Below are 25,121 nucleotides of genomic sequence, written 5' to 3' on the forward strand. Positions count from 1 at the left end.
ATCCCTAGTCAGGGAGCTAAGCACCCACATGCATCATAGCCAAAACACCAAAACATTAAAAAAAAAAATGGGAGCGATATTGTAACAAATTCAATAAAGATTTGAATTTATAAAAACAAACAAAAAAAACAAGGCTGGTTTCTTTCTGGTCCTCTAAAAGAACAAAGCAGGAGAGGCTTCTGTAATCTTCCTCTCCGCTGACGTCCATTTAGGCACTGTGAGAGGAGAAAAGACATGAAACGCCTTCCTGTAGCTGAACAGCCAAGGACTGCCTGGCCCCTGAAGTCAGCAAGCAGACCAGGAACGGCCCTTGATGGAACTTCTGTCAGCCCTGCAACATCCAGTAAGTACATGTTTATTGAGCAACTACTACGTGCCAAGTGCTGGCTAAAGCACAGCCACTGCCAGCCCCAAAAGTGCTTTGTGCAGATGAGAAAAGGTTGCCCTTTCTGGCAGATACAGCCCCGTCAGCACACAGTTTGGCAAGCGGAAGACTCTTTGTGTCAAGTAAAAAAGTGCCCCTTCATTCGAGTGGACGCAGCCCATGCTGGCCTCATGCCTTGGCAGGCAGAGTGAGTGGCTTTAGGCCCTGCAGACCTCCCTCATCCGGGCAGCCTCGCCATGTATATGTGCCCCACGAGGCGCAGCATCCCCAAAGTCGTGCATTTCTCTTAAAGATAAATGTGCTCTGTTGAAGGGCTTCTCTTTTATTCTCTCCTTTCAGACATGGGAAAATATCCTTTCTTTTATGAAATGATGCTAATAGTAGATGGCAGTTGTTTGTTTTATCTCTTTTGTGAACTGTTCTTAGCAAAGTAAAGTTGGCAACTTTATGTCAGTACTTTTGTTTTGGACATTTTTCTGGTCTGTAAAAAATTCAAAACCTTAAGAATCATTGTGGGAGGTGTTGTGTGGTGAGAAGCCCTTCTGTTCAAGGAAAAGAAAAGCCCTGCAAGACCCCACAACCTGGGCAGGTACTCTGTTGCCATCAGGGTCTCTGAGCTTCAGCGGTCTGCATGACATTACATTTCAGAATCACTGGGTTGCTATGGTTATCACCAGATCTCTGTAATTACCTTGGAAGTTGCTGTCTTTGAGACTTATGAGGTCCGTGCCATGCAGATATTCAAAAAAGAAAGGTTTTTGTGTCTGAGAAGTGTGCATGCTGACAATAAATGGCATTGCTCAAACACAGCTGCAAACACACACACACGTGAAAATACTCATACGCACAGGAGAATCATCGTCTCTTGCGTGCTTTGGTGGTTAGATTGTGGACTTCACATGAGGTTCACACAGTTATAGGAAGGCAGGTCTTGGCTTGGCTCCAGTGATAAATCTGGACTTACTCTCTTGGCCAGGATTCTCTGGCTCCAAACAAAAAACTGGTCTCACTTAAACTAGAGTGTATTGGCTCACCTCATTGAGAAATGAGTGTTTGTGTCAGGTACGGCTTGATCCAGGGACTCAGGATCAGGATTTGCCAGGTGGTTCAGTGGTAAAGAATCCACCTGCCAATAGAGGAGACACAGAAGACGCAGGTTCGATCACTGGGTCAAGGAGATCCCCTAGAGGAGGAAATGGCGACCCACTCCAGTATTCTTGCCTGGAAAATCCCATGGGCAGAGGAGCCTGGTGGGCTACAGTTCATGGGGTTGCAGAAGAGTTGGACACAACTGAGCGACTGAGCTCATGGCACTCCACCCCTAGGCAATCTGCTTGCTCTCCTGAGTTCCCCTGTGAAGGCCTCACCACGTGGTCAGCTTGCTGCCAAATTTCAAGCCTTGGATTGACCAGGAAAAAAAGAGAGCTTATCTCCTCAACAGTTCAAACAAACAAAAGGTCTGCACCTTGGTCTCAGCCTGAATTAGATCATAACATAAGCCCATCTCTGAACCTATCACTGTGACCGGGGACATGCCCAAAGCTGAAGCAGTACTGCGGGGAAGCATACGTTTCTAGAACCGGGATCCCCAACCTCCAGGCCACAGACCAGTACCTCCTGTCAGATCAGCGGCGGCATTAGATTAGAAATAAAGTACACAATAAATGTAATGTGCTTGACTCATCCCCAAACCATCCCCCACCCTCTAATCTGTGGAAAAATCACCTTCCATGAAACCAGTCCCTGATGCCAAAAGGGCTGCGGACTTCTGCTCTAGAACAAAGTCAGGGTCAAGGGACGCAGCCAGCCAAACTTACTTTCTCTTCCCAAAGGAGAGGGATCTAAGAAGTTAGTGGTGAGACATCACCTGGGCTGCTTATTCTCCTTTTGCCTCCCCTCACCCCCGCATCTCTTCTCCCCACTACCCTTGCTCAACCTGATCCACACTCTGTGTTCTGAGATGCTGTCGCTGCAAGGCTTCCTCCCAGGCCCCTTGCCTCTGACCATTGATTGGATCAGACAAACCAGAAGCACAGCAGGTCTGCGGGTGGGGGGAAAAGAGGTGGGTGTTTCTTCCCTGCTCGCTCACTGCTCTACTACCTCCCACGGCCCCATCTCACAGCTCACACCACCTCCTATCTCCCTGCCCCTCCAGCCTTTGAGGCAGTAACAGCTTCCTGCTGCTGTGATCTTGATACCTCAATGCCCCTTGTCTGTTCCCCTGACGCTGCCCACATATCTGCACATTGTCCCTTAAAATCTTTTAATCTAAACCAGGAGTCAGTGAACTTTGGCCCACAAGCCAATAACCACCCCCTCGCTTTTTGTAAAGACAGTTTTACTGGCCCACGGTCACACCTACCGCCCATCCTTTAGGTGTTGTCTGTGGCCAGTTGTGACAGAGACTGTAGGCGGCCTGAAAAGCCCAAAATACTTACTTTCTGGCCCGTCACAGAAAAAAATCGCTGACCCCTGGATAAACCAGCTCTGATGGATTCTGCTTCCTGCTGGGACCCTTTCTATTTTATCTCCTCATAAAATTTAAGAAGAGAATGCTACTTTTACTATAAGATTTGTACATAACTTTTGAGAAGAAACTAATATAGATCAATACTGCTGGTTCAAGGGGAAACCACACAGGGGACTGAAAGGTGTAGTGATCCTTTTTTTAAAAACTTACTTGGTTATGCAGGGTTTTAGTTGCAGTGATCCAGTTCTCTGACCAGGGATGGAATCCAGGCCCCAGGCCCTGGGAGCACTAGTGAAGTCCTTATAATGATCTTTTTATACAGTGAACCCTGCTCTCTCCCAGCCCTTAACTGAGGGGTGTCAGGGCAGAGAATGCCCCCCCGTCCTGCACCCCTAGCCACTGCTCACTCAGACAGCACACCTGGGTGCTCCAACTTCATCAGAGAATGCCAGTGAACGGGAAAATCAATATGTAAAGAACCAAACCGAAGTGCCAGATGAAAAAGATGAACATTGCTAGGTTTAGAAAATAAAAATGTTCTAAACAGATAAACAGTAAGCAAAGTGCTTTGATTTGTACTGTTTTCCAGTCCATAAAACCCTAATATCCGCCGACGTTTCATTAAGAGCTTCCATGCCTACTGCGGCTTGAACAGATTGCGGCAAACATGTCATTCGAGCCGCAGACCCAATCTTTTGCAATGTTTTACATGGGTGCTAAATGGGGGAGAAGTCTGATCTGTCATAAACAGAACTCTACTTTAGGGGAAAAGTAAATGCTGGAGTTAAATGAACAATATCTATCATTTTGCAATGTGATTTTTCCAGTCAATCAAAAAAAAAAAAAAAGGTAGGCAACGAACATTTTATTGGAGAAACAAAAAATGGCAATGAACACACGCAACCAGATCCTCCTTCAGCTTTCAGAAACAGGGAGGATTTGTGATTTGAATAATTTCCAGTGAAATAAATATTCAATTTATGTTGGAAATGGTTCATTTGGTCTTTTAGCCTTTTGCAATCCCCAAACCTAATAATACTCCAGTTTATGAAATCCCCTACTAATATAGCAACGCTCTTTCATCTATTGTTACACTCACTCCTGAAGTGGCCCCACTGCTAGCTTTCTGAACCATCAGCCAAGGTGCTACACAGAGCTCTTTTCCTTGATGATTTCCATTTTGTGACTGCAAGAAAGAGGAAAAAAATCCTAAACAATAAATTAGCAACCCTGAAGTGGATTTTGGGCTGTGAAGCTGAGAAGACTTGGACCGATTATTAAATCCCTCCCTGATCCTCAGTTTCTTTATTTGTAAAATGGGACCAACACTCCCTCCCTACCCCCACCACCCAGATTCTTGTACCTTCATCCATTCCCATTCGTTGAATATTTACTAAGCACCTTTTATGTGTCAGGAGGGTGCTGGGTGAAGAGGAAGATGCGGTCCCTGGAAGGTGCCTCTTGAAGTTCACATACCGAGGAAAGAACTACCAGTGTGTTGTGGTAAGCTCTAGGACAGCAATAGCAACAGTTCTTTGAAAGCACCCAGGAGGTCCGGGTGGCCAAAAAGAGCCAAGAGGAAGGGATGGCTAAATGTATTCTGAAGAATGAGTCAGAGGGGAGGGGTACAATGGAGGATGTCATCACAAGGGAGAAGAGACTTCTCAGGATCACTGACAACGTTTCCGCATGGCCACAGCCCAGGCTTTAAGGTGGGAAGGCAAGAGCGCTGGGAAGCAGGGAGAACTAAGCAAAACCCACATTCTAAGGACCTCCCGGCTTTGCTGAGGATTCAGACTTTTCCCTTGAAGGCGGTGGGGAGCCCACTGCAGGGTTTCTGCTGGGGGACGTGGCCTGATTCTACGTGTTTCAGGAAGACCATCCTCACCACCACTAGCAAGCAGGTGGAGCAGGAGTCAGAGGGGAGACGGAGGCAGGGAGGCCCTTCATCAGGGAGAGGAGCAGTGGCTGAAGTGGGATAGAGGTGGTGGGGACGCAAGAGAAGAGGCAGATGTGAGAAGTGTGAAGTTGATGGGACCGCTTGATAGACTGCGGAGAAAAGGAAAGGAAAATGTCAGGGAGGACTCGGAGGTTCCAGCTTGGACAAGAGAGCCGATGCTGGTTGTATTCACTGAAAGACAGCGCATGTAAAGCTGGTGCTCGGCACAAGGCAAGATAAATGGTAGGTGCTCAGTAAGTGTGCCTCAAAGCAGAAACTTTATTCTCCTAGCTTCATTCCCCCTTCTCTTCTGTCACCCCACCCCCTCAATGCACACACACACACACACACACACACGCACACTGCCCCCACCCACTCTAGCTCATCCTGCACATCACTGCCTGGTAAATCTTCTTAAAACACCAATTTGCCTGTCAGATTTAAATGGCTCATTTAAATGGCTCAGGATTTCCCCAGGCACCACTCAAAGCCCCCCCTGCTCAGCTTCCTAATCCAGCTCCCCTATCAAGCCAGCCCTGTTTCCTCTCTGCCTCAGTCCAGCCGCCCCGACAGCAGCCCCATGACCTGCCGGCCTCCAGGCCTTTATTCAGGCCGTGCTCCGCTCCCGGAGTACTGGCCTTTCCTTCATCCTGCCACTGGAAATTAAAATCAGAGAGTCACAGTGGAGACCGTGATAAAAGAAAGCAATTCCCTCTGTACCCCTGTTACTTCTGTTAATTCAACACAGGCTTAATTCTTTGACATCTAGGCAACACAGAGAGTGTATGGCTGAGGAAGTTTCAAGAGAAGAGACACAAGACGTAAGTTTATCCAGATTATAGATAAACCGGCTAATAAAATGTCTTGTTACATCCTTCTAGCACATTCCAGACTCTCCGAGTCCTTTTGATTTTGAAATGCATTTTTAAACCATGAGTGGATTATGACTGTCAAGGAAAAAAAAAAAGCAGTTTTCTTTCAGGCTTTAAGCTATAAAAACTGCTATTCCCGTTCTCTCTCCAAATGAGCCCACTTTAGGATGTCCTGCTGGGAAATGAAGGCAATTGCATGATGCTTAGGAATTACCAAAGATTTACTTGAAAGTGCTACCGCACACTCGGTAGGAAATAAGCCTAAATGAAAAGGAAAACAATTAGCCCAAATGTGCCAACTTCAACAGTGTTGATTGGTCGGTTGGTTGATTTTGAAAGCCCATTTTTATTTCTGGAATCAAAAGTTGCAAAAGCAAACAACAAACAACAAAAACTCCAGTTGTGACCGTCCATGGATGAGAAGCCCCTGGGGCAAGCACAGGCAGGGTTACTTTGAAGGCCACCCACATTTGGGTCTGAGCTCCTCCCAGGGGCCAAGGAAGCTACAGGGCCACCTGGAACGACAGAGACTTCTGTCCTGTTGTCTGTCCAGCAGGCTTCCCCACCGGAATGTGACAGTCCTCCTGCCCCAATCCAGCCTCACTCCCTTTCCAGCCCCTAAGGCAGTGTTTCTCAAACAGTGCTTTAAGAACCAACTGCAGTTGCATCCAAATCACCTGGACTCTTGAAACATGCAGGTGGCTGATCCCTATACCCCCTTCCTGAGACCACATCCCTCAAAGTGGGTTCATTCATCAACACCACCAGTACAGTCAGATTAGCAAGGCTTCTCTTCCCTCCCAGTCCATTAGCATTTTCCTTCCATTGTTCTCCTTAGCCTGCTAAAAGTCCCTGGTCTATTGTTCAGTTCTAAAGTTTCCTGTAATTCCATTCTGTTGTCCCAGTAAGTTCACTCCCCACCCACCTGAATAACTTTATCATATCTCTTCTATTCTCTTCTAACTACAATTTCCTGATTACCAATCCCATCACCTTGTAGCATTTGACTTTTCTCCTAATCTCTGAAAATTTAGAGGCTGTCCACTGAGAATTCCTTGCTCCTTGGAGGAAAAGCTATTTCAAACCTAGACAGCAAGTTAAAAATCAGAAACATCACTTTTCTGACAAAGGTCCATATAGTCAAAGCTCTGGTTTTTTCAGTAGTCAGGTATAGATGTGAGACTTGGACCATAAAGAAGGCTGAGCACCGAAGAATTGATGCTTCTGAACTGTGGTGCTGGAGAAGACTCTTGAGAGTCCCTTGAACTGTAAGGAGATCCAGCCAGTCAATCCTAAAGGAAATCAACCCTGATTGGAAGGACTGATGCTAAAGCTGAAGCTACAATACTTTGGCTACCTGATGTGAAGAGCCAACTCATTGGAAAAGACCCGATGCTGGGAAAGATTGAGGGCAGGAGAAGAAGGGGGGACAGAGGAGGAGGTGGCTGGATGGCATCACTGACTCAATGGACTTGAATCTGAGCAAACTCCAGAAGATACTGAAGGACAGGGAAGCCTGGTGTGCCGCAGTCTATGGGGTCACAAAGAATTGGACACGACTGAGTGACTGAACAACAATGAGAATTGCCTCCTCCTCTAGACTTCAACCCCCTGCCCCCACCCACCCTCACACACCTTTCTCCACTGGACCCATCCCTCACCTTGACCTGGATCCCGGATCCCACCTCACCCTCCTCAGAACTTCTGCAGTGCCGTATGCCTCCTCTCTCCTATATGTTCAGTCTTGTCCTCTCAACCCAATCCTTTCCTCTGGCTCTTTTTTCCTTCCATTGTAGAGTATCACTGGAATGGGGAATTCTCTCCAATATCCTAGGAGGAGAAGTATGCATCAGTAGGACATATTTTAAACTCAGTTACTGCAACTGAATGTTAACTTGTTATCTATAAATACTTACTAGAATGAAGAATATGTTTCAGAACAGTTTTTAAGCCTTTTGATTATAGAAAATTTCAAATATATTAAAAAACAGAGAAACTATACAGGGTCACAAGTCAGAAATGACTGAGCCAGCATGCAAGGGCAACTTATACACACACACACACACACACATATATATATATATATTTCAGGTTACAGCATTATGATTTGACATCTATATGCACTACAGAGTGATCACCATGACAAGTCTATCTGCCATCTGTCACCATACAATTGGCCCACCTCACCCATTTCACAGCCTCCCCCCACAACCAACTTTTCCCCTTGTATCCACTAATCTGTTCTCTGTGTCCAAGTTTGTTTTTATTTTCATTTTGTTCATTCATTTTTTTAGATCCCACATCTGAGTGAAAACATAAGGTATCTATCTTTGCTTTATTTCACTTAGCATAATACCCTCAAGGTCCATCCATACTGTTGCAAATGGCAGGATTTCATTCTTTTTTATGGCTAAGTAACATTCCATTGTGTCTCTGCATGTGTGTGTGTGTGTGTGGTAGAGACTATCAGAAAAACTCTGCCTTGTCTCATTTCCTCTTCCAACTACCAACCTTTCTATCTCTTACCCATCCATAGCCAAAGTTCTCCAGAAAGCAGTCCTCTATGCCTTCTTAATTTCTTCAGTTTCTACCCACTCTTAACCCATTTAGGTCTGGTCTGGCTTCTACACCTGTAGCTCCTAGAAATAATAATGACTACCAAATCTAGCAGACTTTTTTTTTTCAATTCCATCTTCTTCTAGTATAAAATTTAGTAGCTTGAAACAAGAATTAATTTTTTTTTCTTTTTTTTTTTAAGAATTAATTTTTTCTGTCTTGTGATTTTACTAATTGACTGGGATAAGCTGGGCAGGTCTTACTTGGGTTGTCTCAAAGGGCTGGTGTCATCTTGACACTAAGGTGCTCATTCCTTACATGTTAGGTACCCAGGTTGGAACAGCTGCCACAACCAGGAGGTGGCCAGGCATCATCTCTCTCTCTCTCTCTCCATGTGGAATCCACATAGTCAGTTTAGCCTTCTTCACAACATGATGGTCTAAGGGTAAACAGACTTTTTACATGGTAGCTGGCATCCCTCTGAGCATGCACTTTAAGAGACCCAGATTGATGCTGCAAGCTTCATATGACCTATCCTCAAAAGTTACAAATTCTATCAGTTGAACAAACCCAGGTCTCATTCAGTATAGGAGGGTCCTACATGAAGTGTGAATTTCAGGAGGCATAATTCATTTGGGGGCCATCTTTGGAGACCAACTCTCCTACTTGACTTTCGACAACTATCAGAGGGACTTCCCTGGTGGTCCAGTGGCTAAGACTCTGCATTCCTAATGCAGGGGGTCTGGGTTCGGTTCCTGGTCAGGGAACTAGATCTCACATGGCACAACTAAAGACCCAGAATGCTGCATCAAAGATTGAAGATCACGTTTGTAGCAACTAATGCCTGGCACAACCAAATAAATAAATTTTTAAAATTATCAAAGCCCTTGTGAACATCCACTTTTTGAAACACTGTCTCCTTGTTCCCATAACAAACCATTTTTCTGTTCTCTTTCTACTTCTCTGACAAGAGAGAGGGGTTTGTAGGTCTCCTCTGCCTCAGTCCTCCAGGCTGGGCTCTAAGTCTCCTCTCTCCTATATTTCTTCTCTCCTACATCTCTTTAATCTCTTCTCAAATTAAATTAAGTCATTTAATTCAGACCTACTATTTCAATTAATTCCTAAAATACATAAGACTAAAATATTAATCATTCCAGCCCAAACTTGTCCTCTGAACAGCATACCCCACCTCTCAAAACCTCCCCTTGAAGATACCAAAGGTACCCAATTTAGCATGTCTAATCTGAACTTAAAATGGACCACTGCCCTCAAACGGGGCCTCTCCCAGAATTCTCCAGCTTCCTGGAGGATGACTCACCTGGCACACAGTGGAGCTGCCCTAGTTGTCTCAGTTGTGACATCCTAAAGGGATTGATAACCAGCCAGTCTCAGACACATGAGCAAGTCAAAATGAGGAGGACGACTCAGCCAACCACAGCTGGCAGAAGCAAGACCAGTAGAGAGCAGCCAAGCCAGCCCAGAACGGCTGAACTCCTGTGAACTGGCACAATAAACAAATGTTTACTTTTGTATGCCACTGAGATTTTGTGCTTTTCTCACTACATAGCATTATTTTGTCAATGGATATCCAATACACTACAGTTTAAACACTCAACAATTGAAGAAAGGTGCAATGTCATGCAACCTTTAAGAATGCTGTGTAGCGCCAGTCAGGACGGCTGCTATCCAAAAGTCTACAAGCAATAAATGCTGGAGAGGGTGTGGAGAAAAGGGAACCCTCTTACACTGTTGGTGGGAATGCAAACTAGTACAGCCGCTATGGAGAACAGTGTGGAGATTTCTTAAAAAACTGGAAATAGAACTGCCATATGACCCAGCAATCCCACTCCTGGGCATACACACCGAGGAAACCAGATCTGAAAGAGACACGTGCACCCCAATGTTCATCGCAGCACTGTTTATAATAGCCAGGACATGGAAGCAACCTAGATGCCCATCAGCAGATGAATGGATAAGGAAGCTGTGGTACATATACACCATGGAATATTACTCAGCCATTAAAAAAGAATTCATTTGAATCAGTTCTAATGAGATGGATGAAACTGGAGCCCATTATACAGAGTGAAGTAAGCCAGAAAGATAAAGACCATTACAGCATACTAAGACATATATATGGAATTTAGAAAGATGGTAATGATAACCCTATATGCAAAACAGAAAAAGAGACACAGATGTACAGAACAGATTTTTGGACTCTGTGGGAGAAGGCGAGGGTGGGATGTTTCGAGAGAACAGCATGTATATTATCGATAGTGAAACAGATCACCAGCCCAGGTGGGATGCATGAGACAAGTGCTCAGGCCAGGTGCACTGGGAAGACCCAGAGGAATTGGGTGGAGAGGGAGGTGGGAGGGGGGATCGGGATGGGGAATACATGTAACTCCATGGCTGATTCATGTCAATGTATGACAAAACCCACTGTAATGTTGTGAAGTAATTAGCCTCCAACTAATAAAAATAAATGAATATATAAAAAGAATGCTGTGTAGATGTACAGTCATCCCTTAGCATCAGTGAGGGGATTGGTTCCCAAATCCCCAGGTATATAATAATCAGAGAATACTCAAGTCCTTTGTATAAAACAGAGTGTTGTTGTTGTTTAGTTGCTTAGTTGTGTCTGACTCCTTTGTGACCTCATGGACTGTAGCCCGCCAGGCTCCTTCTGTCCATGGGATTTCCCAGGCAAGAATACTGGAGTGGGTTTCCATTTCTTTCTCCAGAGATCTTCCCGACCCAGGGTTCAAACCCATGTCTCCTGCATTGGCAGGCAGATTCTTTACCACTGCACCACCACGGAAGCCCCATAAAATGGAGTAGTATTTACATATAATCTATGCATATCCTCCTGTGTAATTTAAATCATCTCTAGGTTACTTATTGAAGAAGGAAATGGCAACCCACTCCAGTATTCTTGCCTGGAGAATCCCAAGGACGGCGGAGCCTGGTGGGCTGCCATCTATGGGGTTGTACAGAGTCGGACACAACTGAAGCGACTTAGCAGCAGCAGCAGTAGGTTACTTATAATAAGTAATACAATGAAAATGTTATATAGATAGTTGCTGGCACATGGCTAATTCAAGTTTTGCATTCTGGAACTTTTTGAGAAAAAATGTTTAAGTATTTTTCAATCTATTGGTTGAATTCGTTGGACACAGAACCTACAGATCGGAAGGGCTGACTGTAAACAGACTTGAAGTGTTCACAACAAACTGATAAACTGCAGAAGGAGGAGAAGATTGAAAAACAATGTGTATAATATGATACCATTTTCATAAAACATGCATTTCTATACTTGCATATGAAAACATCAGGTCTAATACACAACAAGATGCCGACATGGTTATCTCTTTGTGGCAAGACTTGCTGTAAAGTCTTTGACCGTGTGGATCACAATAAACTGTGGAAAATTCTGAAAGAGATGGGAATACCAGACCACCTGACCTGCCTCTTGAGAAACCTGTATGCAGGTCAGGAAGCAACAGTTAGAACTGGACCTGGAACAACAGACTGGTTCCAAATAGGAAAAGGAGTACGTCAAGGCTGTATATTGTCACCCTGCTTATTTAACTTCTATGCAGAGTACATCATGAGAAACGCTGGGCTGGAAGAAGCAGAAGCTAGAATCAAGATTGCTGGGAGAAATATCAATAACGTCAGATATGCAGATGACACCACCCTTATGGCAGAAAGTGAAGAGGAACTAAAAAGCCTCTTGATGAAAGTGAAAGAGGAGAGTGAAACAGTTGGCTTAAAGCCCAACATTCAGAAAACTAAGATCATGGCATCTCGTCCCATCACTTCATGGGAAATAGATGGGGAAACAGTGGAAACAGTGTCAGACTTTATTTTTTTGGGTTCCAAAATCACTGCAGATGGTGATTGCAGCCATGAAATTAAAAGACGCTTACTCCTTGGAAGGAAAGTTGTGACCAACCTAGATAGCATATTAAAAAGCAGACACATTACTTTGCCAACAAAGGTCCGTCTAGTCAAGGTTATGGTTTTTCCAGTGGTCATGTATGGATGTGAGAGTTGGACTGTGAAGAAAGTTGAGGGCCGAAGAATTGATGCTTTTGAACTGTGGTGTTGGAAAGTCCCTTGGACTGCAAGGAGATCCAACCAGTCCATCCTAAAGGAGATCAGTCCTGGGTGTTCATTGGAAGGACTGGTGCTGAAGCTGAAACTCCAATACTTTGGCCACCTGATGCGGAGAGTTGATTCATTGGAAAAGACCCTGATGCTGGGAGGGATTGAGGGCAGGAGGAGAAGGGGACGACAGAGGATGAGACGGCTGGATGGCATCACCGACTCGATGGGCATGAGTTTGAGTGGACTCCGGGAATTGGTGATGGACAGGGAGGCCTCGCGTGCTGCGATTCATGGGGTCGCAAAGAGTCGGACATGACTGAGCAACTGAACTAAACTGAACTGAAGTTTCATTTTATGTCACTCATATAATGTTCAAAAGGGAGAAAAAGTCTTTGCTGTATAGTACATTTGGTTTGGTTATCCTTTGGCTTGTTGGTAAAAATCCTGAAAGTTTTTTGATTACGTTTTGCACAGGAGGGCGCCAGAAGTTATTCTTGCAGCATCCTGTGCAGGCCGTGTGGACACTGCACCTCTTCCAGGACTCACTAAGTATTGCAAGTATAAGAAGACACCTGTCTAATTTCTACTGGCATACCTGAGAAGAGAAGTTCACACCAGTGGTCTTCCCAGCCCACCATTAGAGTCAGGGAAGCCTTATAAGTCCCTGCCTCAGAGACAGGGGTTGGGGAAACTGGGAGCAGAGTAGAACACCTCTAGAAACTTCCTGCCTGTGGGGCTTAGTTAAATGCCTTGGGCAAACAAAGGAAATCTTCCTCTAAGTTCTTCCTAACGGGGAGTCAAATGTCATACATTCAGAATAAGAAATTCAATGCCCCAGGGCAGGCCAAGGATACCTAAGGTGCTAATCCTCCCAAAGGCTGAAAGGACTTTCTTTCTTTTTCTTTCTTTAAGCTTCCTTCCTTCCGTGCCCCATTTCCTCTCCCTCCCAATCACTTGGAGAGTTCCTTCTGTATTTTCTTTCTTTCCTTATCTAATATTTGGGAGTTAGGCCTTCATCTAAAATAATTACTAGTTTATAGCAGATCTATCCCTATACTTTCCTGGACAATCCTTAATTTGCAGTAAACCCCAATCTATTTTTTTCCTGCCACTATTTCTGTTGCTAAAACCCTCCAGCTAGAGCTGATGAAAATTGCACATCAGGCTGATGAACTCTACAGCAGTCATATATAATCCGACTTCAGCTGACTGTGCTTATACACTGAATTTCCTTTCCTCATTCCTACTTATTTCTTGTTCCCTAATGCGAGTTTAATCTTAACCTTTTCCATTCTTGTCATGCCCCAGCACCTCACACTCCATGGAGACCCTGACTCCTAACACGTGAGGTCCAATAACTGCCCTTCCTCCTCCTCCAAATGTTATCATTTGATTTCTTGTTATCAACATCCCCCCAACCCCAACCCAGCCCCAGCAGCTCCCTTCAAAGCTCTTTGAAGGGTGGTCTCAGCCCACCTGGTTAGTCTCTAAGACAGTGGTTCTGTAAGTGAGGGTTCAGAAGAGCATGTTGGGTCCACAAGGCACTCCAGGTGATCCACGAATCTTTTGAAATGAATGCAGAATTTTGTCTTTTAGCCAGTTTTTAGTTGAGAGTCTCTAAATTTCATCTACTTTCCACAGGACTCTGCCAACCTAGGACTTTTTACCACTCACTTCCTCTTTCTTGCTTTTTTAGGCTCTTACCTTTTTGACTGGGGTCCTCTTTGTCTACACACAACTTGGCTGTACCATGAAATAGAATTACCAGGTGTATTAGTCTATGCTGGCTGCCACAGCAGACTACCACAGGCTGGGTGGCCTCAATGACAGAAATTAACTTTCTCATGGTTCTGGATGCAAGAAGTCCAAGATCAGAGTGCCAGGATGGTTAGTTTCTGGTGAGCACTCTCTTCTTGGCTTGCAGATGGCCACTCTCTCACTATATCCTAGCGTGGCCTTTTCAAGGGGTGGGCATACAGGGGTGGCGGTAGGGAAGTTCTCTTTTCTTTTTATTATTATGCTACCAGTCCTACTGAAATAAGGCCCCACCCTTCAAACCTCATTTAATCTTAATGACCTCCTAAAGATCCTGTCTTCAAATATAGTCACACTGGAAGTTAGGACATCAACATATGATTTACAGGGTGTTGGGGGGATGGCACATGGTTCAGTCCATAGCACCAAGGATAAAAATAACTTGATTTAAGATATCAAAGTTGTGATCTTTGTTACACTGGCAACAGCTTTCTAACTTATCTTTCTGCTTTTTAACCTGCCCTTCACGCTGTAGCCAAGCACACCTTGCAAAATCACCATGTTGGGATAAATTTCCTCACTTCTGACGCATTTTGCTATGTGGAGAAGCAGCCACTAGGTAACACTCCGAGCCTCCACTCTCTGCTGCCCCCCAAAGAGCCCCACATCAGTGATCCAGGACCTTCCTCTCCTCTGCTTCTTGGCAATGAGCTGCCCACACAGAGCATTCTTTCTGCTCTGATCCTGTGTATGCAGAGTCTTCGAGGGACTCCCTGGTGTGTGAGCACTTCCTTTCCCTTCTTCTCAAGGTTTTCTCTCTGCCATTACTACCTATTGTTCTTGCATGTTGTATACTTTTTCAACTAGGGCCTTTACATTTTTGTCATACTTGTTTTAAATGGCCTATCAATCATTTCACAATCTGCATCATATCTATACCCAGTTCTGATCCTTGCTGTGCCTCTTCAGACTATTTGTTCTTCCCTTTTATCATGTCTTGTGCTTTTCCGTTGAAAGGCAGACATGAACTATTAGGTAATAGGAACTAAGGCAAATAACCATTTAGCGAAGTTTTATGTAAATCCAACCAGAAGTTGGGTTGTGTTTCACATTTGCTATAACCATAAGGAAACCAGGGGCTTCAAATTTCTCTAGAGTTCTTTTTTAAAAATCTCCTCTGTTGTCTTTGGGTTTCCCTAAGAACTCCTTCTTAAAAAGAGTCTGAGCCTTACAGTTCTTTCAGCAGTAATTCACTTATACAGGAGCCCTGTCAATGTGGTGGCAAAGAGTGGGGGAAGGGAAGCATTCTATAAACTTAACAATTAAATTTCAGTCTTCCTGTGGGCTTGCATCCTTTAACAAATGTTTCTTTGCTATCCCTTCCCTCTTAGGTGATACAGAAAAGCTAGAGGGGCTGGAGACAGGAAAATGCTCTTTCCCCAAGAATCTAAAAAAGAGCAGATACATGTATATGTATAACTGATTCATTTTGCTGTATAGCAGAAACTAACGCAACATTTTAAATCAAATATATTCCAGTATTTTTTTTTTAAATGCTCTTTCCCAAGATGAGATAAGGCTCTGAAAAGTTTTTTTCACTGGGGAGTAGTCAATCCTGTGTAATGGAGAATATTCTGGGCATATTTCAAAATGGTTACTTTCCTTGTCTACCTGCTGAGACAGAAGATGATTTTTTTCTTGGCACTTAACTGCCTGGTATGGTTCTTGGAGGTAAAACCACAAAACATCTGCCCCCTGCTCTCAGGATAACTGCCCCCAGGGGAGTCCCACTCTCCTGTTAGTCCACACACAGCCTCAGCAATTTATCTTCATGACTATTCTACTGTTCCTACCAGGTTCTGGTTCTGGCGGCTTCTGCTCAGGTAAGCTGATCTTGACCTTGAATATCTGCAGCCACTTGTCTCTCCAGATTCATGGTGGTGGTTTGCTCTGAAACCTCAGTTTTCTGGTGAGTCCAAGAAAAGTCCCTGCTTTTCAACTTTTTTCTTGTTGTAAGGTCAGGAGTGACAACTTCCAAGCTCTTTTATTTTTGGATCTGAAACTGAGAGTCCCAAGGCAAGCTAACTTTTTTGATTGCCTGAAGTTAGTCTTTTCTTTAGTTAGTTTTGCTTTGACTATGAAACCCAACAGTTGGTAGTTAACCAGCCCATCCACTCCAAGAACATACTTTATGTTACTTGAATCCATTTAAATTTATTGAGACATTTTATGGGCCAGAAGATGTACTATCTTGGCAAATTTTGTGAATTTGAGAATAATGTATATTCTACTATTGTTGGGTAGAATTTTCTGAAATGTCAATCAGCTCAAGCATAGTTAGGGCTATTCAAGTCCACTATTTGCTGATTTTCTGCCTACTTGTTCCATCAGTTATTAAGAGAGCATTTTTAAAAATTTCTGTAATTGTGTATTTGTTTCTCTTTGCAATGTTTTTTTTTGCTTCATTTATTTTGCAGTTTTGCCATTAGGTACATAGACATTTAGGATTGTTATGCTCTCTTGATTAATTGATCCTTATGTGATTATGATAAGACTTCCTTTTTCTTAGCAATGTTCTTTGTTCTGAAATGTACTTTGTCTGATACAAATATAGTCGTCACTCCAACTTTCCTTTGATTAGTGTCAGTATGTTATTTTTTCCCATCTTTCTACTGTTTAGCCCATTTGTCCTTATCAGTTCAGCTCAGTTCAGTTCAGTCACTCAGTCGTGTCTGACTTTGCGACCCCATGAACTGCAGCACACCAGGCTTCCCTGTCCATCACCAACTCCCGGAGCTTACCCGAACTCACATCCATTGAGTTGGTGATGCCATCCAACCATCTAATCCTCTGTTGTCCCCTCTCTTCCTGCCCTCAATCTTTCCCTGCATCAGGGTCTTTTCAATACTTAGGGTGTATTTTCTGTAGCAGCACATAACTATATATCACTATTTTACACAACTTGACAGCCTCTGACTTTTAGACTGGGGTGTTCATATGATTACCATTAATGTGATCATTAACATGACTAGATTTGATTCTATCATTTTGCTATTTATTTTCTAATTTTATCTCATCTTTTCTATGTCCCTCCCCCCCCCCTTTTCTCTTTGTCTACTTGCTTTGGGATTTTTTTTTCAATGTTGCTTGCATTTTATACACATATATATATATATGTATATATCCTCTATACACACACACACACACACACACACACACACATATGGGCTTCCCTGGTGGCTCAGTTGGTAAAGAATCTGCCTGCAATGCAGGAGCTCCAAGTTTGATCCCTGGGTTGGGAAGATTACCTGGAGAAGGAAATGGCAACAAATCATATCTCTCTCTTCTGCTTTAGGGTTAATTGAGTACTTTTTATAATTCCATTCTGTGACCATTGTTCCAGACCATTGTTAGACCATAGCTCTAACTCTTTGCTTTCATAATTTTGCATAAATGCTTTAAGGTTGAAAGCCCCACTCCAGTACTCTTGCCTGGAAAATCCCATGAATGGAGGAGCCTGGAAGGCTGCAGTCCATGGGGTCGCGAAGACTGAGCGACCTCACTTTCACTTTTCGCTTTCATACATTGGAGAAGGAAATGGCAACCCACTCCAATGTTCTTGCCTGGAGAATCCCAGGGACGGCGGAGACTGGTGGGCTGCCATCTCTGGGGTCGTACAGAGTCAGACACGACTGATGTGACTTAGTAGCAGCAGGGTTGAAAGCACATTTTTTCACACTATCAATGGACGTTTACAGAGCTGATTGCTAAAGAACATTCACAGGACCCCAAATGACAATGTTCATAAAAACCTACAGGAAAAGGATGCAATATACAACATTAAAGACATGCATCAACAACCAAAGGCTATCTCACAGGAATGGGTCTGGAAAAGTCAGAAATAATCGCCTATTGTCCCCCTTTCTGTAAAAGTCATAGCCAAATTCAATTAATCTATTGGGCCAGGAACCACTGTTGTAGGTACAGAATACCTCAGAACAAAGGAGCCCCAAAGAGCACCCTGCTTGGTCATGTAAGCGTATTCTTGCTCCATAAAAGCAAAGTCCTCCAGAAATCTCAAAAACAATGCTGACAAGCTGCAAAAATTCCCCTCCAAATTCCTCAGACACTGGGTTTCAAGATAACGTGATGAATGGGTATGTTTCATGTCTTCACTAGGAGTCAGGGCTGTGCTGAATATTTAGCAAAACTGCTCAGGTTAGTTCCTAAGTGAAAAGTAAAAGTGTTAGTCGCTCAGTCGTGGCAACTGTTTGTGGTCCCATGCACTACTGCCTTCAAAGTTCCTCTGGAATTCTCCAGGCAAGAATACTGGAGTGGGTAGCTATTCTCTTCTCCAGGGGATCTTCCCGACCTAGGGATCGAAACGGGTCTCCTGCATTGCAGGCAGATTCTTTACCATCTGAGCCACCGGGCCTTCACTAAGAGTCAGTCATATGCCGAAAACTTAGCAAAACCAGAGTCATATAATAGGCCACTTGAAATTGTCCCAGGTATCACTGATTCTCTGTTTTTTAAATTCATGTTTCTCTGTGTGTTTCCTTTAGGATAGTTTCTATTGCTATGCCTTCAAGTGCATTAATATTTTCTAATGCTTTTGTGATACTGTGATTTGTTTTATGAAATGCATGTTCAGTCTTTGTCTCCTTCTTGACATGGAGCTAAAACCCCTTGGATTTTCCTAAATGGTAAAAGTAATAAAGGTGTCCTTTGTTATTTGTAACAAGTTGCTTTCACCTACCTCGAGTTTAATTTAATAAGATGATTTTGTAAAGTGCCAAAGGATGGGGGAACTAGCCGTGAGATTATAGGATTGGAACTCTCAGCCATATCCCCCAACTTCCAGACTCCAAGGAGGTGAAAGGGGCTGGTACATGAGTGAATCACTAATGGCCAATGATTTAATCAACCATGCCTATATAATGAAACCTCCATAAGCCCCAAAAGGAAAGGGTTTGGTGAGCTACAAGGACCTAACAGAAACAGAAGAGATTAAGAAGAGGTGGCAAGAATAAACAGCAGAACTATATAAAAAAAGTCTTAATGACCCAGATAACCACAATGATGTGGTCACTCACAGAGAGCCAGACATCCGAAGTCAAGTGTGCCTTAGGAAGCATTACTAAAAACAAAGCTAGTGGAGGTGACAGAATTCCAGTTGAGCTATTTCAAATCCTAAAAGATGATGCTGTGAAAGTGCTGCATTTAATATGCCAGCAAATTTGGAAAACTCAGCAACGGCCACAGGACCGGAAAAGACCAGTTGTCATTCCAGTCCCAAAGAAAGGCAATGCCAAAGGAAGTTCAAACTACTTTTGAACATTCATTTCACATGCTAGCAAGGTAATGCTCAAAAGCCTTCCAGCTAGGTTTCAACAGTACATGAACTGAGAAGTTCCAGGTGTACAAGCTGGATTTAGAAAAGGCGGAGGAATCAGACATCAAATTGCCAACATCTGCTGAATCATAGAGAAAGCAAGGGAATTCCAGAAAAACATCTACTTCTGCTTCACTGACTATGCTAAAGCCTTTGACAGTGTGGATCACAACAAAAACTAGAAAATTCATAAAGAGATGGGAATACCAGACCACCTTATCTGCCTTCTGAGAAACCTGTAAGCAGGTCAAGAAGCAACGGTTAGAAATAGACATGGAACAATGGACTGGTTCAAAATTGGAAAAGGAGTACGTCAAGGCTATATACTGTCACTGTGCTTATTTAACTTATATGCAGAGTTCATCATGAGAAATACTAGGTTGGATGAGTCAAAAGCTGGAATCAAGATTGCCAGGAGAAATATCAATAACCTCAGATATGCAGATGATAACACTAAAGACAGAAAGCAAAGAGGAACATCAAGAGCCTCTTGATGAAAGTGAAAGAGGAGAGCGGAAAAGCTGGCTAAAACCTTAACATTCAAAAAACTAAGATTATGGCCTCTGGTCCCATCACTTCATGGCAAATAGATGGGGAAAAAGTAGAAACAGTGACAGATTTTTATTTTCTTGGGCTCCAAAATCACTGTAGATAGTGACTGCAGCCACAAAAATTAAAAGACGCTTGGTCCTTGGAAAAAAATCTAATACAAACTTGGACAACATATTGAAGGCAGAGACATCATTTGCCGACAAAGGTCTGCATGTCAAAGCTATGGCTTTTCAAATAGTCATGTACGGATATGAGAGTTGGACCATAAAGGAGGCTGAGTGCTGAAGAATTGATGCTTTCAAACTGTGGTGCTGGAGAAGACTCTTGAGAGTCCTTTGAAATGAAAGGAGATCGTAAAGGAAATCAGTCCTGGGTATAACTGGAAGGACTGATGCTGAAGCTGAAAAACTCCAATACTTTGGCCACCTGATGCGAAGAACTCACTGGAAAAGACCCTGATGCTGGGAAATATTGAAGGCGGGAGGAGAAGGGGATAACAGAGGATGAGATGATTGGATGGCATCAGTGACTTGATGGACATGAGTTGAGCAAGCTCCGGGAGTTGGTGATGGACAGGGAGGCCTGGAGTGCTGCACTGCATGGGGTCACAAAGAGTCGGACACGACCTAGTGACTGAACAACAACAAAGACACAGAAGTCCTCAGAGAATGGTAAGTCCAGAGGACTCATGGAAACTCCACGTCCATTCCCACATACCTTGCTCTACGCCTCTCTTCCATCAGACTGTCCTTGAGTTATACCCTTTTATAATCAAGTACATAAAATGTTTTCCAGAGTTCTGTGAAAAATTCTAGGAAATTAATTGGATCAAGGAGGGGACTCAATCTATAGACAGTAGTCAGAAGCACATGTAACAACTTGGACTTGTAACCAACATCTGAAATTGGTGGGGAGAGTCATGTAAGATTGTACCCTTAACCTGTGCAATCTGACATCTCTGGGTAGATATGTTAGAACTGAGTGAGACTGTAGGACCCTGGTGGTGCTGCAGAATTCCTTGGGAAAACCCCAGACACATGGTGGTCAGAAGTGTCAAAGTCTACAAAATATAGTAGTATTTAGAGAGTACTGTATGTAATGTAAACAAAAGCAATAGTTTTTCTTTATAACCATGAAGTGTATTTTTCATCTTAGGTATAATTTTTAACCTCCAGATTTTCAATTTGAGTCATTTTTATATCTTCATTGTCTCTTCTGAATCGTTTAGACATACTGAATACAATTATAATAACTTTCAATGTTCTTCCCTCTTCACTCTAACATCCGTGTCTATTCTGGGCCAGTTTTATTTGATTGATTATTCTCTTCATTACGGGTCATGTTTCCCTGCCTTCTTGTATCTGACTGGATGCTAGTAACTGTGTTTTATCTTGTTGGGTGCTGGATATTTTTTGCATTCCTCTAAGGTTTTTCTTGAGCTTTTTTACCTGGGATGAAGTTCAGTTACTTTGATATAGTTTGATTTTTTTTTCCACGTCTTGCTTTTGTGCTCATCACACACTTTCTGGAGTAGTGCTCTGTCTGCGGCTAATTATTCCCCACCACTGAATCAAGACCTGCCTGAGTACACATTCTACCAGTGCCCCAGGAACTGTCCTTCCAGTCCAGCTGCTGGGAACAGGCATCATTCCTGACTCTCACGATTCCTTCTCACCCTTTCAGGTGGTTCACTCCTCAGGCTCACGGATGCACTGATCAGTCCTCTACTGAATACTCAAGGGGACCCTCTGCTGATCTTTGGGGTCTCTCTCTGAGCAGCTGTCTGCTGTCTGGTTCTGTCTCCTAAGAAATGTGGCTGATTTGGTCCCTGGACACTCACCTTTCTCTTTTCAACTCAGGGCATCTGCCAGGTTTCATCTTAGTTTCTCCTCTCTGAATTGTACCCTGGAAAATATGTGAAGAAAAGCAAACTGGGACCATGGTAGGAGTCACCTTACTTATTTCTAGTGTCCTTCATTGCTGGTGACCAGTGCCTTGGAAACTGTTGTTTCATATATTTTGTCTGTTTTTTTGTTTACCTGTTTGAAATGGAAGTGTAAATCCAGCCCCTTCTCTCATCCACCTTGACCAGAAGTAGAGACTGGTAGTTATTATTATTCTACTATTTATTCAAAATACCTTTTGGGCACCTACATGCACCAGGTACTTCCCTAGGTGCTGGGTATATGATGAACCAACGATAATGGTCCCCAGACTCAAGGTGAATCTGTCTTATGGGGATCAACTTGTGGGGAACGGCAGTAAATGTGCTGGTCCCTGGGCTTAGCACATAAACATGAATCATATGTGGTCCTTCCTCTCAAGGAATTCAGAATTAGAGAAGACAAAAAGACAAATTTCTTAACCCAAAGCAGACTGTGAAAAGTGTTATGTGTGAGAGACAAAGGCTCTGGGCATATTTAGGAAGAAGTAATAAGTTCTGACTAGAGGTATAAGGGAAAATCTCAAGGGAAATGTGACATTTGAGTTGAGCCTTGAAGAATGTGTGCAATTTTGAGCAGAGAAGTAGAAAAAGGTAGAATGCTCAAGGTGCTTTTAAACCTGAAAGCAGTTAATCGTGATTACTCCTAGCAGACACAGCCATCGACTTGCTCTTCCCTGCCAACGGAACTCTAACCACGTGATTCACAGGAAGCTACATATCTTCCATCCCCAGGAAGTGAATCGTGATTTGCCTAAATCGGCCCTGGAAATTCCAGTCCCCTTGCCTGTCACTGGATCCGGCATAGGCCTGTGACACAATTCTGGCCAATGAGATGTGAAGGGATGTCTGCTGGAAGATTCTTCTTCCCGATAAAGAGAGGAAACACTTTTTTCCCCATGCCTCTCAGAGAAAAAAACAAAACAGAAAACTGGTTCCTTACTGATATCATCAAGCCACTTGAATGAAACACTCTGAAACTGATCTAACATAAGACTTCTTGTTCCATAGATGACAAGGTTTTCCTATTGTTTCAGTAACTTCTGGCTGGATTTTGTTGTTTTGATGACATTATTCGCAGCCAGAAATAGCAGATCAGCACACCAGCTCACCTTTTTGAAATTTGCTTTTCCTTTCCTCTGGTACAATGTGCTGTTAAATGTCATTCCCCTTGCTTCTGGTTCCTTTGCCTCATCAAGAATAAAGATTAAAAATGACAGCATACTTAGCCAAACATGCACATAGGAAGAAAGAGAAGGCAATTTTTAAGATGAAAGAAAGCAATTACACAGTGAAATACTTTGACCATTTAATATCATCACTTACTCCTGACCCTCTGGTTGAGAGGACTTAACTCTCGTAGGATAGTAGAGGGATGAAAATATAAAAGAAGAGAATGCAGGGGACTTCCCTGCTGGTCCTCTGGTTAAGAATCTGTCTTGCAATGCAGGGGACCATGGGTTCAATCCCTGCTCGGGGAACTAAGATCCCACAAGCTGTGAAGAACTAAGCCTGTGTGCCCCAACTACTGAACCAATATGCCACAACTAGAGAGTCTGTGCACTGGAGCAAAAAATCCCCCATGATGCAACTAAGACCCTATGCAGCCAAATAAATAAATAATAAATGGATACCAAACAGAGAGAGAGAATGTAGGCAAGCTCAGGGGAGATGATGTAAACTTCCCACTGCATAGCAGTGTTGGAATTCTTTTGCAATTCCCCTGGGAGCCAAGACTACCTCTGGAACAATCTAATTGTTGGAAACTACTAGTGTCTGGCAGGAAACCAACTAGAATCGGGGCAAAGGATATGCAATTCTCAATCCCTGGGGTCAGGGCCTATTGCTGGCAATGCTGCAAATAAGTAAAGACTGTCTCCAGTCTCCACCCACTTTCTCATTTCCTCCTTCCTTACCGTGGTGTTGGAGAAGACTCTTGAGAGGCCCTTGGACAGCAAGGAGATCCAACCAGTCCATCCTAAAGGAGATCAGTCCTGGGTGTTCATTGGAAGGACTGATGTTGAAGCTGAAACTCCAATAGTTTGGCCACCTGATGTGAAGAACTGACTCATTTGAAAAGACCCTGATGCTGGGAAAGATTGAAGGCAGGAGGAGAAGTGGATGACAGAGGATGAGATGGTTGAATGGCATCACCAACTCAATGAACATGAGTTTGAGTAAACTCTGGGAGTTGGTGATGGACAGGGAGGCCTGGTGTGCTACAGTCCATGGGGTCTCAAAGAGTCGGACACGACTGAGTGACTGAACTCCACTGAACTATCCTTCTCTTTCTCTAGTTCTGATCTTTTTCTGTGCTTCCTCCCACTCCTCCTCTTGGTCTGCCTCCACCCACCGCTACCCCCACCCCCCCACTCCCCACTCAACAAATCTCATCTTGCCTGTCCCAAGAGCACAGAAGGTACTAAGTTACCTGCCTCAGAGGCCATGCCTTTTCATTGGGAGCTCTTACAAACCCGAAGTAAGGCTTCTCTATTGTTTGAAATCCTAACCTCTGGACAGGCAGTGGGGGACTCACTACTCAAGCATAGCACTTCCTGTCTCATGCAAAGGCAGTGCTGGTGGCGTGAAGCACCAAGTAATATGTCCCACTGACAGGTCTCACTTCCAGCTGATGGGAGGTACAGGATCACAGGGACATCTCCTCAAGTTCTGCTGCTATCAATTCACACAAGACCTTATCCTCTCATATATTCAGACCCCTGCTGTCTGGCTTATCCCTCTCACCTTCTGTCTCTGTTTAAATGTCCCTTCTTCCAGAAGGCCTTCCCTAATCCATCCCCTCCACCATAGTCCATGATACCGAGTGCCTACTTTCCTAATTGTCATGCTGATTTGTAATCTGTGGCTACCCACTATTTCAGTACCCAGCCTAGGCCTGACTGCTCAGTATATTGAATGAATGAGTGAGTGAGTGAATGGATATTTGTTCACATACACTACAGCTCTACAGAAACCATGACTATCATGTTCCCCTTTTGTATCCTCAGCAGCCAGTCCAGTGCTCAGGTCATGGAGGGCACACAATCATTATTCACTAATCGATTGAAAGAAGCCTTCAAAAGATGGGTACTTGGATCTATACTGCTGTTGATAATGTCCTGACATCCTTATTGCAAGAGCAAGA

General features: G+C 43.7%; 1 long non-coding RNA gene across 2 annotated transcripts; it reads right to left on the reverse strand.

Annotated features, from left to right (window-relative positions):
• Positions 1–25: 25 nt before the first annotated feature.
• LOC122697752 lies at positions 26–23,452 on the reverse strand. Of its 2 annotated transcripts, none has more exons than XR_006342171.1 (3): positions 21,875–23,452; positions 7,357–7,496; positions 26–1,511 (listed from the first exon to the last, which is right to left on the reverse strand). It is a non-coding gene; the product is annotated as an uncharacterized LOC122697752 (long non-coding RNA). The 2 variants fall into 2 exon arrangements; XR_006342170.1 differs by lacking the exon at positions 21,875–23,452 and adding an exon at positions 9,541–9,921.
• Between the last annotated feature and the right edge of the window lie 1,669 nt (positions 23,453–25,121).

This window comes from Cervus elaphus, chromosome 1 (genome assembly GCF_910594005.1).
Source record: "Cervus elaphus chromosome 1, mCerEla1.1, whole genome shotgun sequence".
NCBI classification, from domain to species: domain Eukaryota; kingdom Metazoa; phylum Chordata; class Mammalia; order Artiodactyla; family Cervidae; genus Cervus; species Cervus elaphus.